The sequence below is a fragment of the Lissotriton vulgaris genome, unplaced genomic scaffold (assembly GCF_964263255.1).
Source record: "Lissotriton vulgaris unplaced genomic scaffold, aLisVul1.2 SCAFFOLD_5954, whole genome shotgun sequence".
Lineage (NCBI taxonomy): Eukaryota > Metazoa > Chordata > Amphibia > Caudata > Salamandridae > Lissotriton > Lissotriton vulgaris.
In genome coordinates, this window is record NW_028248308.1 from 63,636 (window position 1) to 76,362 (window position 12,727).

Sequence of the window (12,727 nt, forward strand, 5' to 3'; positions counted from 1 at the left end):
ATTGTTTGTCTCCTCTCCAGTTGAGGTCTCCACCTTATTTGATTGACCACGACTTTCTAGCGTGACGTCCCTTCCATGTACAGAGCCCGGCTGGGCCATACCCCATGGTAACTTTGTCTTTAATTCATGCCTTGGTCTATATATTAGATAGGATGAATAATCGTCTTCCCTACCATGTACTAAAGTTCATTTGCTCTATCTTTTCATAAAGAATTGCCCCTTCCCCCTCCCTGTGTGACGTCCTGATGAAGACCCCGTGAAAGGACTTTAATTAGCCTGCTGATAGGGGTCGAAACGGCGACTGTTTTCTTTTTGTTGAAATTCCGGCACACCCCCGATTCATCTAGTATTCAGATGTGACCGTTGAATGTGATCTATTGACAATGCTTCAAATTTTGCCTTGTATTTTGGCATGTGTACTATAACTGTTTTTATACTGTCACTAACTTTGTAATATATCGGTTACCTTTTTGATACTGTGTTATTTTTCCTTGTCCTAAACACTCCCTTGAGCACTACCCCCTCCCTCCCTTTTCCTCCCCCCCTTGGGGCTTGCTATTTGCAAATTTAATTCATACATTGCCACCGGCAATCACGCAGTGTTTGGTAATAAATCACAAATACCAATCGAAAAATTGCTTTTTCAAATTTTTGCTTTACTGGTTGCCTTTAATTTTATTCCAGTGTATGCTATTCACAATACACTCTCCTTACGGGGACCCCTTCACACATGTACCACATAGCGCCCAGGTCCCCGTGACTGCATGGGTTCAACCCCCTTTTTTGTAACGATAGTAAATAGAAGTTGGCACGGAAACTGAAATAGCAAAGAGATATTTTATTAACCTCATGAGGTGGAACTACATTCACACAACACCCTTCTGTAGAGTATGAAGTAGCACAAGGAGTATAAGAACCATGGATCTTTTATACCCACACAGGAGCTCAAAAAAGGCAGTACAAGCACACATAGGAAAGTTACATACACAAATAAAGCTAAATGCTAACATTGATCTCTGCCAAATTTCCACAGACGGCCCTTTTAGCATTAGCTGAAGAAATTTACAGTCTAGAGGAGTCTAAGTTTACATCATGCATATCAATTTTCATCATTTTATCAACTTCTTTGTCTAGTATACACTGGGCATTCATTTGTGTAACATCACGTCTGGTAGGTGTACAATCAGTGATACAGATTGAGCAAAGCATTGGACCACATTGTATACATAGGCAGCATGTCAGTAGAATTGCAAATAATATACACAGAACTGTTAATAGTTTCCAGCCCCAGGTAGCGAGCAATGTCCAAAACCAACTAGCAAAAGTCCATGTGCCAGTATCACGGTGGTTCTCAGCAGCAATTTTGTGGAGTTTAGAGATCGCATCAAAAACTGAAGGGCCATGATCTGGAATGTATACACAACAGCTACTTCCAATGATGCGACATGCACCACCTCGATCAGCCAAAACCACATCTAGAACCATACGATTTTGGAGCGACACAATCCTTGCAATTTGCAGTTCCTCTGTAATGTTTCCAAGTGCCATAGCTGTCTGGTTGGTCACAGCTTCCACGACACGATTCAACCGTTTGATTTTCCTGCTGTTCAAAACAGCACCAACGAAAAATAACAGCCCTAAGTTAAAGTCAATGTATTGCTGTAGTGCGGTGTCAGTCTGGTCCACCTCATCATTACTTATTGTTCTTTTGTATCTGTTCTTAGAAATGTCATCAAACAATCAATAGTCCTTGTGATATGATGCAGGTGCTTAAAACACAGGAGGTAGCCATAACGACACGTAACAGACTCCAGACCATCCAACAGGTAGATGGCAGTATTCCTTGTTTCCACAAATAAAGTAGGTATTATGTGAAGACGTAAAGCTGCTGTTATCGGTACCATCAATAGTCAAAACCTAAGTACATTCGCTTCTTCCCACTGTAATTTTCCCAACACTAAGTACACACACATCTGCGCGGGCTCTAGTGACAGCTATAACAAATGGTCCATTACCCGTAGCAGTTTGAGTATTTGGGTAAACATAATGTGTAGAAGCATTTCCTCGTCGGTACTCCTCCATCTCCCATTTACTACTTTTAGCTTGCGGATCACCTTCTTCATCAGGATAACATGCTTTATTAAGAAAATAGTTTATTCTCCCTACACCCATATCAGTAATATTAGCATTTGAGAAGGCAATCGAAGTGCAAACCAGGCTTGACAAGAACTGCTGTCGGAAAAGGGAAGAGGAATGAAAGGTGTTCCTCCTTTTTTCTGATGAGCTGGCATCATTCCACACACCCAATAGTTAGCAATGTTTGTAGCATTGTGTGTGTGGTGCAACATCTGGATGAATGTGTCGTTCAGATAAGACTGTCTATGCTTCTGCTCATGATACGGGAGAGTAAAATAGTGGTGTTCAATGGGTGCTGGAGTAGTGGCAGTCAGTATTTGTCAAGCAGAAGCCACTTCCTCTACAACCCAAGTTATCACTGCCATAGTGACCACCGTGACAATAAATCCAACAATGCACATAATCTTCTTATCATAAATCCTCGCAGCAGTTGGTTTTTCCTCCACAGGCATATTCATCTTGTTGTTGAAGTAACAAAACCGTTGGAGCTCTAAAGTCCTGGGCAGCCATTTTTGTCTTCACTGAGGGTTAAGACATGTTTCACTACACAGAAGATCTCCCCCTCTTCAGCTCAGTTTTAGTAACCCAGGACAGTTGCTCAACCAGTCTTTTTCAACAATTAAGTTTCTTTCCGGGGCTGCAGTTGATATCAGGATACACCAGGGATCGTATGGTCCGGAATATTTCCTCAGGTTCTTCAGGTGATTTGGCTAGGCCTTTCTCCGTATTCAAGATGTCTCGATGGTCGATCAGGGCATCAGGTTCCGCCAGGGTAGACGGCACCTTCTTGCAGTGGGTAGAATGCACCCAGTTCCTCCTGTTCATCACTCGAAGCGCAGTTCTTGTTGCTAGGAGGATTTTCTCTGGGCCGCGCCACCTAGGCTCCAAGCTGCTCGACCTCTGGAAGGATCTGACCATGACATGGTTGCCGGGCCATAGTCCGTGGCTCTCACCTTCAGACCTATCAGGTAGAGCTTCTCAAACCTGTTGATGAATAGAAATCAAACTGTCAGTCAACTGTGATAGGTAGTCACTCATCAAGACACATGGTACATCATGTATGGGGAGTGGCTTAGGAATTCCCCAAATATTCATAGGCCTTCCAAATACCACCTCATATTGTGTAAGACCAGATTGTGAATGTGGCACTGATCTAATGGACAACAATGCCAAGGGTAGTGCATCAGGCCATTTCAAGGATGTAGAAGCCAGTATTTTAGCTAACTTAAGCTTGAGAGTAGCATTGTATCTCTCCACTAGCCCTGCTGATTGTGGATGGAAGGCAGCATGAAACTTCTGCTTAATCCCTGAGCCTTTCAGGACATACTTAACAACTTGCCCAATTAAATGGGGTCCGTTATCACTCCATAAAAGTTTGCAAATACCAAATCTGGGGAAGAATTCTTTTAGAAGCACCTTTGCTGTAGTAAGAGCTGTGTTATCTTCCATAGGGTAACACCTCTATCCCATTACTGAAGGCACATACCACTACTAGGACATATTTCAGATTATTACAGCGTTCAAGCTGGATATAATCCATTTGCAAAACTTCAAAAGGTGCAGTTGGTGTAGCAAACCCTCCTGTAGGAGTTTGTGTTCCTTTTCCAGAATTGTACTGAAGACAAATCAAGCAGGACTGCACTATCTTTTTAGGTCTCGCTAGAGTCAGCGCGCATGCGTTGCTCTTGTGAGAAATGTAGTAGTGCTTTCAAAAGTGCCATCAGGCTGGCGACCAGCTTCCTAGAACGCTCACAAGCGTGCGCTCGATGTGCACAGCACTTTTTCCCGTCACGCGTACGCATGCGCACAACTCCTGTCACACTTGCGTTTTTTTATTGCATTTCGCGGCCGTCGAAAGCAAAGCACGACCCCCCTCTTTAGTTTTCATGTTGTAGGGTAGGTGAAGGAATACCATCTTTACGTGTGCTCCACCAGTTCATGACACATTTGCCTTATAAATCATGCACAATACAATATCTTCTCTAAGTATGTACTGTATAGTTGGTCCTTTGAGACATGACTTGTATTGTTAAAACATTGCTTTTTATACCAGTGTGTATGGGTGTGTTTTTCACTTTGTGGCAACCTTCCCTGTTACATGTCTCCTTACACTTTAAATTAATGTATTGTTTGCTCTGTGTGCTCTTTTATTCACTGAATTGGTCCTGTGCTGTGATCTATCTTCAACAAGGCCACGCTATATTTTTTAAACACTTTTTTGACACCTTATGGCTGTCTGGGCAGCAGAGAGCAGGCATGGGAGGCTTGTGGTCAGCTTTGCCATTTCACACCGACCAAGCTCCGTTTGAATTTTTAAATAGTTTTTCTGATGCAGAGACTCGAACCCTGTTCCCCAGGTCAGAAGTCGGCAGCTCTGGAGGTTATGCCGCATCCTCTCTTGCTGAATATAGGTGTCAGTGTTGGTGAATTGTCTACTGACCCCACCCTTCTTTGCCAAACCTCAGTGCCTCGCCCCGCTCCATCATCACCTGTGCGCCTCCTGCAGCTGCCAGGTGCTGTCTACTCCCGGCCCTATCTCTCACACTCTCAGTGCTGGAACAGCATTGGGTTAACATTCTATGTATTTCTCTCTTTCACAGGGAAGAGAGAGAGGGGAGGAGGTAGAAAGATGGGAAGGACTGAGTGCCAAGTGGCCTCTTGTTACCTGTCTCCTTAATTAATCATGGCTCCTACTTTAGAGAAAATATATACATAGACCCTCAATTTCCCTGTAGTTTTGCACAAGCTATTTATATGGGTCAGTAGTGGTTCGTGTACTCAGCCCCACAAATTAAATTATGTTCGGGATAGTGGTGTGTTGACTCCCATACATGACATGTATGTTGATGGAGCGGGGGTGAATGTTCTTCAGCCATGATGTGGACGATGGTGAATGTAAAAGTGCTGCCATGCTATTGTAAGGTGGCCTTATACTTAATATCCTCTGTCATGTTTGGTGTGAGGCATGATGGTCCCCGACATACTCTTGGTATAAGGCAACATTTCAGCCATCTGTGTTCATGGGATATCTGTTCGCCCACTCTTTTGGTTGTGATTATATGGCGTATTTACTTTGTGCTAGTGGAGAGCACATCACTTATATAGGATGTTGTTTAGAGATGAGCATAGTCCAGTGTACTGAGGTTTACAGGAATGTGTGAACCCCCCTCCACCTTCTGACTGTGGTGATAACATTGAAAATGTCTTTTCCTGGAATATTGGGGGATGTGTGTTTCCCTTCAGCACTTGCGTTACCAATGTGCACCATCATCCTCTCTCAACATTCTTGGGTGGATGTGTTCACCTTAATCCCTGGGCATGCTCATAGTGATAGAGGAACGTGTCCCTTTGACATCTGCTCAGGATCATCGGTTGTTTATCTGTTATGGTGATTGGTTGCGGGTGCTACATCTGCACACGTGCATGGTGTTTGAGCTATGTGTTCTTCACATTTCAGTGTAATGCGGTTGACGATTATCTTGTGGGCATATTCCTTGTGATGGAGAGGTGCATTTCTCCTACAAACAAGCTGATAGTGATGGACATGCATGTCTCGCACCCACACTTACATGTTCATGGCAGGAGTGTTCACCATGTGGTCTGCTGTAAATCCAATTTCTTCCTGTAAAGCTCGGGGGAATCGAGAAACAAAGTGAGAGATGGCTTCTACCCTGCTGTGGCCCAAACTCTTCTGGCTGATTTATCTCGGAGGGAACATCTGCCCCCATAGGTCTGTTGTGTTCGGGCTGGGAAATTTTCCATGGAGAATGGGCCTTGTCTTGCCTCAGTAGCAAATATGAGGTGAAAAATCCCACCCTACCTTGTCCTCTGTTGATTTTTAATGAAATGGCTTTGTCAACATTCTACTTACCTACATAACTGTTTTTTCATTTGTTTAATAAAACATACTACACTACTTTATTTCCTTTCATACGTATGCTACTGTATTTTATTTAGTTTCTTTGAAAAAAAACTACAATATGCCAATCTCTGAAGGAACAGCTGGATGCCAATGTTTTTGACAAGATACATTAAATATACAGTAGCACTTATTTTCCAATAGCCCTCAATATATCCAAGTAAAAAGCAATATGCTTCCAATATATTTTTTATGCTACACACAGGTCTTTTGCCAAATGCCCACTAGTCGGCAAAGCAGGACCTTAACCAACAGAGGTTTATGCTAAAACAATATGTTAAAACACACACAACACACATACAGGTGCTGGTAATGTAAAAGAGTGGTTTTTAAAAACTACACAAGGCAAACACAGTACTTTGCTACATTCAGATGTTGTATACATTGCTCTTAGCACCATCTCAGTCCCTCAGACTTCTAAAGTTGCTATATTGAAAATGCCAGACATTTTATTAAAACATTACGGTGTCTGTATCATTTTAATCCACACAAACAATGTCTTCAATCATTGGGTACATCAAACGCTGTCTTTTCTACTTGGGCATATCTCCCCACTTGGGTGACATAGCTTAAAAACATTGCCGAGGCCAATAGCTCTATCTAAACATTTATAAGGTCCCAAAGGCGAGACCTATTGGCTATGCCAATGCTTGTTAGCTGTGCCGGCAATTTCTGAATGTTCCCAAACTTGCGCAAGCAATTTCGTTATCGAGGAAGCTCCAACATGGGCCGGCCCATGTGCCATATGAATCATAGGTTGTAAATAGGCTGTGGGCAGTTTCCACTTGGTCATGTCTTTATTTCGCCAACAGCCCTCATCATCCAATCTTCCCTCCTTAGACCATTGCTCAAGTTCTTCTGCAGAAGCAGATCTCTGCATGTCTAGCACTTCCTGCCAACGTTCAGCCTGTGACTTCACTACGTATATAGATGTGGTGCTTCGCTGCATTGCAGTTTCACTGGCTGTGTGATGTGCGAAGGCATTGCCTTGTCCTATTTATCGGTCACTTTCTTGTGTGTGCTATATTTAACAATCGCTATTTTCTTTGGGTATGTCAAGGCAGTCAGAAGATTATGTACCAATACTCCATGCATTATCTGCATCCCATGGGATGTAAGAAAACCTCTTCCCTTCCAGAGTAACCCAAAATCATGAGCCACTCCAAAAGTATAGCAGCTGTCAGTATAAATGTTCACAGACAAGTCAGTACTAAGTTCCCACACTTCTGTCAAAGCTATTAGCTCAGCTGCCTGAGCTGACTTCTGTGGAATACGAGCTGTCACAACTAACGTCTGAAGTGTTGTAATTGCATATGCAGCTGATGTTGTGCCATCTGGTAATTTCAAACAGGACCCATCAACCCAAAGTTCCCCATCAACATTTGAAAGGGGCGTATCTTGCAAATCGACACAACCATTTGTCTGTTCCTCAGTAAGTAATAGACAATCATGAGGTTCTTGTGACTGGGACGGAGTTGCTGGATATGGCAAAAAAGTAGCTGGATTCAGGGTTGAACATCATTTCAAATTGATATGAGGGGTAAAAGTGTAAATTTGTATCCTGTCAACCTAGCACTAGTTAAATGTTGCATTTAAGTTTCGTTCAACAGAGCATCAACTGCATGAAGTAGTAACACCAACAGTCTATGTGACAAGACTATCCCTTCACTCTGAGGTATAGACACAGCTGCCGCTGTGACAGAACGGGAACACTCAGGCAATGCACGAGCAACTGGATCGAGAGCAGCTGAAAAATATTAACAAGGACGTTGCTTGTCACCGTGTGTCTGTACTAAAACTGAAAGTGCACACCCATCTCTCCCGTGTACATAGAGTGTAAAAATCTTAGTGTAATCTGGAGTCCCCAATACTGGTGCAGAACAAAGGCAACTGCTGGAAAGAATTCTAACATTCATTCGTCCATGGAAGGGGAATGGGAGTGTCTTTAGTCAGAAGAGCCAACAAAGGTTTAACAATGTGTGAGAAGCCTAAAATCCATTGCCTACAAAAAGAAGCAAGACCAATGAATGCACGGACATCTTTCTGAGTACGGGGCACTGGTGTGTCTAAAATAGCTTGAATGCGTTCTGGTGTAAGTGCACGTCCCTCCTTAGGCAGGAGGTGACCAAAATAGGTAACCTTCTGTCTACAATACTGCAATTTCTTCTGTGAAACTTTGTTATGGTGTGATGCAAGAAATGAAAGCAAGGACAGCGTTCCTTCTTCACTCTGTTCACACTGTTCAGGCGTATCAGCTGCCAATAAGATGTCATCGACATATTGTATGAGAGCCACCCAGTTGGCACAGGGAAAGAATCAAGTTGTCTTTTCAATGCTTGACTGTAAATACTAGGACTCTCTGTATACCCTTGGGGAACTCTACAGAATCTAAAGGATCGGTTATTCAAAGTGATACCAAACAAATATCGCCTATCAGGATGAATAGAGATGGAAAATAAATCGTTCTTTAAATCAATCATAGTAAAGGTAGTCGCTGTCGGAGGAACAATGGTAAGGAGTGTCGTGATGTCAGAGACTACTGGGCATTGTGGCACTACAATCTTGTTAACTTCTCTTAAATCAATGATAAACCTGTAGATTTCAGTATCAGTGTCTTTCTTCAGAATAGGAAGGATAGGGCTATTTCAAATATTGTAAGGGACTTCTTCACAACCCCCACTTCAATCAAATCACGAATAATGCGTCAAGTGCCTCTTCACCTTCTCGAGAAATTTTGTACTGAGGCAATCAAGGCAAAGAAGCTCTCTCCTTTACATGAATATGCACCGGTGGAATAACCATTTGCCCCACATCAGTGTCTGAAGTAGCCCACAAAGTACTAGGGAGTGAAGTCAAAGCAATATCCTCTCTAATGAGACAGGACTTCTCAGTCACCGGATAGTTATAATTCAAAATAACACACACACCTTCTGGGGAACAATCAATCAATCAATCAAAGACATTTATAGAGCGCACTACTTACCCGGAGGGTCTCAAGGTGCTTGGGGGGGGGGGTGCTGCTACTGCTCGAACAGCCAGGTCTTGAGCTTCTTCCTGAAAGAGAGGTGGTCTTGGGTCAGGCGCAGGTCGGGAGGGAGGGAGTCCTAGGTCTTGGCGGCCAGGTAGGAGAAGGACCTTCCTCCTGTTGTCGTTCTTCGGATGCGGGGGACGGCGGCGAGGGCGTTACTGGTTGATCGGAGATGGCGTTTGGGAGCGTAGAAGTTGATGCGGTTGTTGAGGTAACTCGGGCCTTGATCGTGTAGGGCTTTGTGTGTGTGGGTGAGGAGACGGAAGGTGATTCTTTTGTTGACGGGGAGCCAATGCAGGTCTCTCAGATGTCCGGAGATGTGGCTGTGTCGTAGGATGTCGAGGATGAGTCTGGCTGAGGTGTTCTGGATCCGCTGGAGTCTCTTCTGGAGCTTGGCGGTGGTTCCGGCGTAGAGGGCGTTGCCGTAGTCCAGTCGGCTGGTGACGAGGGCCTGGGTGACCGTCTTCCTGGTCTCGGTGGGGATCCACAGGAAGATCTTCCGTAGCATGCGCAGGATGTTGAAGCACGACGAGGAGACGACGTTGACTTGTCTGGTCATGGAGAGGGAGGAGTCCAGGATGAAGCCCAGGTTGCGTGCGTGGTCTGCCGGTTTGGGTGCGGTGCCCAGGGCGGGGGGCCACCAGGAGTCGTCCCAGGCGGAGGGCGAGGAGCCCAGGATGAGGACTTCCGTCTTGTCTGAGTTCAGTTTCAGGCGGCTGGTCGTCATCCACTCGGCTACGTCTTTCATCCCTTCATGAAGGTTGGCTCTGGCGGCGGCGGGGTCGTTGGTCAGGGAGAGGATCAGCTGGGTGTCGTCAGCGTAGGAGATGATGTTGAGGTTGTGGCCCTAAAATACTAAAATACTTGAGCATATCAAGACCCATAATATTGTCCGGTGTGTTAGGGGAAAGCAAAAATGGACATGGAGCAGTGAATCTATCAACACGGAATGCAAGTGGTTGTGACAGTGGGCTAAGGGAAGGTATCCCATCGAAACCTATCAATGTAATGGTTAAGCCACACTGGGGAGCCCTTGGAACCAATTGTTTAGACCAGGTGTTACGAGTAGCTCCTGTATCAACCAGAAACCGATCAGTAGAACCCAAAACATGTGTTTGAACATAGGGACCTTTCTGATCTTCTGGGACTTCAACTGATTCCTTACCCCATCCTAGGCATTCCTATGCATAAGCAGAGTCCTTGAAATCTGAATTTAAATAATCAGATATTTGGTATTGGTTACGCCTATCAAATGTATTAGAAGAATTTGGAATATGCCCAACAGTCTCTAATCTAGCACGATCATCCATACCTCCCCTATGTCCTGGATTCCCCGGGCGGCCTCTCATTTGTCACCCAATCAAACGCTGATTCTGCCGAGTATGCAAACGAGGACATTCAAAAGCCCAATGTCCAGTCTCCCTGCAGTAAGCACATTGATCAGAAGACACAGTAGCTTGGGAAAAAGAGGGTGTACTTGGGCGATACATTACACGTCCGCCTCTACCACCACTTCCACAAGATGGGCCATAAACCTGAACAATCATAACATTTGTTTTGAACTCCTTATTTTTCTTATCCTCGTTGCCCTTAGCTTCTAATTCCTGACATTCATAATACTGGGCCATAGTCAAAAGATAGACTGGGGAAGACGAGGTTCATGAACTTTCCCTGGCTTTTAGGTGACTAGCTATTCCTGGCAACATGTTCGCGACAAATTTATCGACAAACAGATGCCTGCCAGTGTCATCTGTCAATGACTGGCCACTAAAGTCGTGGAATGCCTCCTCAAAACGTGTAAAGAAATCAGAGACTGATTCATCTGCCTTCTGCTTGCAAGATGCTAACACAGTCCAATCTATCTTTTAGGAAGAATAAGAGTTTTCAATTTAACAAGTATAGCTTTTGGAAGGTCTAAAATTTCTTGTTGTGGTTTCTGTGCAGGTGCCCTTTCCACATCAATCTTTTCTAGTACTTTCCAAGCATCCCCAAAAGTTGTATGACCATCGACTTTACGACTAGATCTCCACATATTAGGAGGTAAAATAAACTCAAAAAACATATCAATTTCAGATAAAATCATGGTAAAAGAACTAATTACTCCTTCAACTTCTTCATAAAAAGTGGCTGGATTTTTCCGCGGGTCAGGCAAAGCTGCTTTAAGAGACATGACATCTGCTTTACTCCAAGGAGTATAGACCCAATTATAAATAAAGTAACCCTTCGCATCAGTGGAATTTTTATCATTATCTGTCCCCATACCCCTAGGTGGGACATACAAAGACGAGGCTTCCCGCATGGGTTTCCCATGAACTAAAACATTCTTATCTGTCCCTGAAGTGTCAGCCTGCGGCATGGTGGTCTGAATTGTGTGCTGCCTTCCACTCCTACCACAAATCGAGTGCATCAGCTCATAGTTTACCCACGAGTCTAATGAAGTCAACCACCTGAGAGGGGAGAAAAAGACCGTCAAGCAACAGCTTACAATCGTTTGCAATATTAGCAGGCTCTAACTCTGTGGAATACTTTCTAAACCGTTCAATCAGTTCTGTGGCAAACGTTTCTACAAAATATAACTGCTCTCTATCCTGCTATTGTTGTACCTCTGCTGAAAGATCTGAAGCATAAACGTTATCATGGGCGGCTTTATGAGCAGCAGATCTAAGAGTAGCCGCACAATCAACGGTCAGCATAGATCGAGTCTCTCGCAAAGCATCCAACCATAACTTCTCCTGCTCTGAAGGAGAAATATTATCATCAGGAACAGGGGCAGAGGGAAATGTATATGGCGGCGGAGAACGATCTAGCAGAATTGAATCATCCTGTGGTTTATTAAGGAGAGGGTAGAGGGGGTGTAGGTCAGGGTATTGGCCATTTACCTGTAAACAACACTCCCTATCCTCTCTCTCTTTTATCTCCTTCATTTCTGTATTTTTTAATTCCAGCGCTTTCACATGGATAATTTCGCACTGTTCTTTGTCCATCAAGGCTTGCTCTCTTCTCACTCGTTCACGCGCTTCCTTCTCCCACATTCTTACACAGTGAAACACATCTTGTCTACTTTTGCGCTTAAACATACATTGTTCAACATACTGAATTTTTCTAAGATCAAATGACCCATGTATAGACTACCACAACTCAGGATCTTTGCTAGTATATTTATTCCATAACGTGCTGTACAAAATAGAAGAAATACAATTTTTAATATACATGTCCCTATTAGATGTCCCCTCGAGGGGAGCCAACTGATTCTGCTCTATATTCACATTGGTACCTCCAAAGAAGCAACACATTCTACGAAGTGTGCTTGAAACAGGTATGCCAAAAATATTGTAGCATATATAATACTATACAGCAGTGGCACTTAACACAATATGTGCCGTTACGAATTATTCAAACGTTGGAGAAAAGTCCCCTCATTAGCTGCCTATATAAATTGCAATTCATATATATCCAAACAAATTCCAAATATTGGCCAATGTCCATATACAAAGTGTTACATCAAACAACCTTACCAAACAAAAGTCTCCAGATTCCAACTGCCAAGTTCTGATTCGACCAAATGGTCTCTGCACGGTGAACACCAGAAGGGATCTCAGTCGAGGACCGGCATCACCTGGAGGGTCAGATCAGAAAAAGAGGAA